The following is a 4,075-nucleotide window of genomic DNA, read 5'->3' as shown; positions in this document are numbered from 1 at the left end:
TGTCAGGTGACAGGAGCAGATATCGCGATAAGTCGAAGCGCGACGTGATTTCAGGTGCCTACTTATTGTACGGGTCTTCAGCAGCTCTTTCCTGAAGGATGCTGTAATCATTTAACCCACTGCAGTCCGTATATCAACAATAACATATCGATTTAAAATAAATCATGCAAATTACCTTAGTAACACAATGTTAAAGGTAAAAATCAGTATAAAAATATACTTAATTTCCTGTATATTTAAAATACAACTAGCCTGTACATAAAATTGGCAAATACAAGGCACACATTAAAGTTGGCATTTTGGTCATTAATTAAAGTTCAAAAATGAAAGTTGTTCATTTTGGCATGATTCTAGACCTGAGGTTTTCAAACTGGGGACCAGAGGGCTGCAAGTGTGTGCTAGGGGGTTTGTGGAAAACTAGAGAAAAACAGAGTAAAAAAAAAATGCTTTTTAATACATCTAATAGTACAGTAGGCTATTATCGTGAGCAGAAAAAACACAATGTAACATAATAAAAACTACATATTTTTCCAATTATATTTTATACATATTTATAATATTATATTTTCACAGTATTAATTGGGTCTTTATACATTATATATATCTGCCTTTTAAATTTTAGGATAGGGTTCCATCACATGAGGCTGATCATATTTGGGGGTCTGTGGCATCTAAATGATTGAAAACCCCTTATCTAGACAAGCCTAAACATATCTGGAAACTTCATTAAGCCTTACCCAGACACACGCAGCACAGGGAGGCTGCTCCTGCAGGGTGGCCCAACCAGATTTGCCTAATTGCTGGGGAGGACCCCCATCACTTTACCCATTGTCACCATAACGACCTCCTGACCCTTAGGCTCAGTTACTTGATAACAGCACACTAATGAAAAACATTAACATACAGCTCACCCAGCTTAAGTCAAATTCCCTCTCAAATGCCTGCCAATGTCTTGTAAGCACAAAAGCACAAAATACACATGCTGTAGAATCTGAGACAACAGATTGAAGAGCAAAGGTGAGTTTTTTTCAAATCAAGGCAGAGTTTACTCAAGAAATAGGCCTACAGTTGTTACTGCATCTGAATATGCATACTTCCCTACTATTTAGCTAGTAGGCAAAAACAGTAGGCCTATGTGAAAAGAGAAGTATGTCCAAATTCGCATTATTCATAAAAGAGTAGACCAGGATGACCTAATTTCTGACAAGATTCTTAAGTGCGTATCTGATGGACACTTTACTATACCATGAGGCCACAGAAGTGGATTTGCGAATGACAGTGAGGTAACACAACTGATGCTGTAGGTCACATGATAATGACAACATAACAGATGTAGGTCCGGTTTATGTACACATTTTCACACTGTATCCACCGTATTTGCAATGTGGAAGTAATCTGTTTTCTGTGAATGTGCGAGACTTCTGTTTCATTAGCCGCTAAATAATTACAAGAATAGTTAAGTGTAGTAAAACTATTTGTGCAACAAACCAGTGTGTTTATGATTACAATAATCCATTGATATGATATGACAACAAATACCTGTTTGCAGTATATCAAACAGCATAATGGACTGTTTTTGCATGTTTTTGCACATTCACACAGTTACAAATAGCTGCACCCGCTCTTACGTTAAAATAAAAAAAATGATAGGCTGTGAAGTAAGTACTTGTTCAAAATAAGTACCTTAGAGAGTATGCTATTTTGGATGCAGCCCAGGAGTTTGTTATAGTTCTGAAGCACAGGCCTTCAGGTGCTGGAGAAGCTAATGTGTTTTTAGGAATCTCAACCCAGAGTAGAGAATCAGATCAACAAAGCAGACATAAATCAGACCCTTCAGGATAATGATAAAATCTGCAGATGGATCTGAATGCTGTCTAACACTTAACTCAGCTCCATTTGAGCTGTATAATTTCATGTATCTCATTCCCAATGTGAGCACTGCCAGGTTCAGGCATGTCAACATTGAGATAGAAAGGACAGATATGTTTGTCTGATTTTGACTAGCAGGTAGCCTACAAAAGTACCTGTACTAGTATCATAAATGTTATGAAAAGTATAGCATAAATACATTTAGAAACTATAAAATAAAGGATATATTAGTTACTTAGAATCTTATTCTCACAAAGGTACATTTATTTGATCAAAAATTAAATTTTATTCCTGTGATGGCAGCCATTACTTGAATTCCTACAAAAATACAAAGATGTTTTCAGACATGTTTATTCAGCACCAAATTTTAATTTTAGGTGTTAAGGAAGGATATTTAATACAACCTGAAACTAGTTCCAATTTTGTGTCTATTCCACTCTCAGTCTCTCTTTCGGTCCTCTCACTTTCTCTAATTCCAGCTGTCTCTTTTTCTCACACTTCCACTATTTCTTATTATCTCTCTCTAGTCTCCATTTCCAGTTTCTGTAATCCTACTAAATGCTTTTACATTACCAGTTATTTTGTTTTTCAGAAATACATTTACCATCTGGAGCTTGCACACAAGTACATGCATGCACACACACACACACACACACGTTACTCCTGGTCCCAGTCTCTGAGATGTATGCAATTCGTAAGCACCTTAAAGTTAATGACTCAGTCATATTCAATAAGCCGAGCCTGTCACACCCTCAGGAGACAGGCTTTGTTGACCTGATGCTAATGTGTTAGTTCTCAGACAATGGCAATTTACTGTCTTTTGTGTGAGGACTAATCTCTGTCAATAGCGTGACACAATCAGGCTGCAACAAAGATGTAAAATCTGAATGGAGGTAAAAATATGTTCCAATGAATGCTGGAAATTAATGCTGAAGAGATGGATGTGCAAGGATGTTACATGGAATAACCTGCTTGTATTCGAATAAACTGTGGGATTAACGTGTAACGATTAACGTAATGAATTGTGATATTTCTTTACCATTTTAATTACAGCACTAAAATATTAAATATGTAAATTAACTTAAATGATTTTAGCAAATGGCTGCAATATAACAAAGAGTGAAAAATTTAAGGGGGTCTGAATACTTTCCGTACCCACTGTAGTTGAAGGATTGTCTTTTTGGAGGTTTAGAGTTTGATGTTTTCATATGAGTGGGGATACACATGGTATGAACACAGGTTGTGGACAGCAGAAAAAAAAACAATGAAATAAATGGAAATAATAATAAAATGCAATGAACCATAAAATCATAGGAGAAGCAAAATGACTACATCAAGTTAAGGTTTACTTACAGTAAGAATAAACATGTTTTCTTTTATGGCTGCCTAAACCATAAAAGAATCAAAATTCAAGAACGATAAAAAAAAAAAACTTTCCTATTCGTTAATAATGATGCATAATGTTGCAGTTCAAAAACAATACACTTCGATGTTTGATTTTTTTAGGCTATTTACTTTCGTACAGTAAGCATTTCTGGTACTGTTTCTTCACTTCTTCATGTCTCTGAATCTGGATTCTGAAACAAGACTAGTTGAGAACCATGGCATAAGCAGTTCGTTAACTAATGAGCGGTGTTGGGGAAAGTTACTTTTAAAAGTAATGCATTCCAATATTGCGTTACTCCATAAAAAAGTTATTATGTTACTTAGTTACTTTTTATGGAACGTAATGCGTTACGTTACTTTTGTGTTACTTTTTAAATCTGGACAGGGCTTGCTTGTTTGTTTTTAAAATAAAAATGTTATATTTTTGGCAAATATAAAAGCCTTTTCACACCAAAAGTTAAATGAATAAGCCTCAGGCTGAAGGGAAAGTACATTTACGTCCGTACAGTAGAATGCAGAAGAAGAAATTTCAACACACTTCAGCAGTAAAAAAAGACACACAAATGTTCGTCTAGAGTAATTTGTTTATTAGTGGAATCATGGAATTGAGTTGAACTGGATCATCGAAGGTCAGAAGCAAAGACATTGGTTAATAGAATGGGATTAAATACATAAAGGATATTTGTGTTGTTTAACATTTAATTATTGCATATTCTGAGTTGCATTATTTTTATTCATTTTGAGGAATACTGAATCTGTGTTGTTGTTGTTAGTGAAATGAATTAATGCATATTCATATTTATTTTAGAATTACAGTAAC

The sequence above is a fragment of the Sinocyclocheilus grahami genome, unplaced genomic scaffold, assembly GCF_001515645.1.
Source record: "Sinocyclocheilus grahami isolate Dianchi unplaced genomic scaffold, SAMN03320097.WGS_v1.1 scaffold589.1, whole genome shotgun sequence".
NCBI lineage: Eukaryota > Metazoa > Chordata > Actinopteri > Cypriniformes > Cyprinidae > Sinocyclocheilus > Sinocyclocheilus grahami.
Note: the sequence above shows the minus strand (reverse complement) of the source record.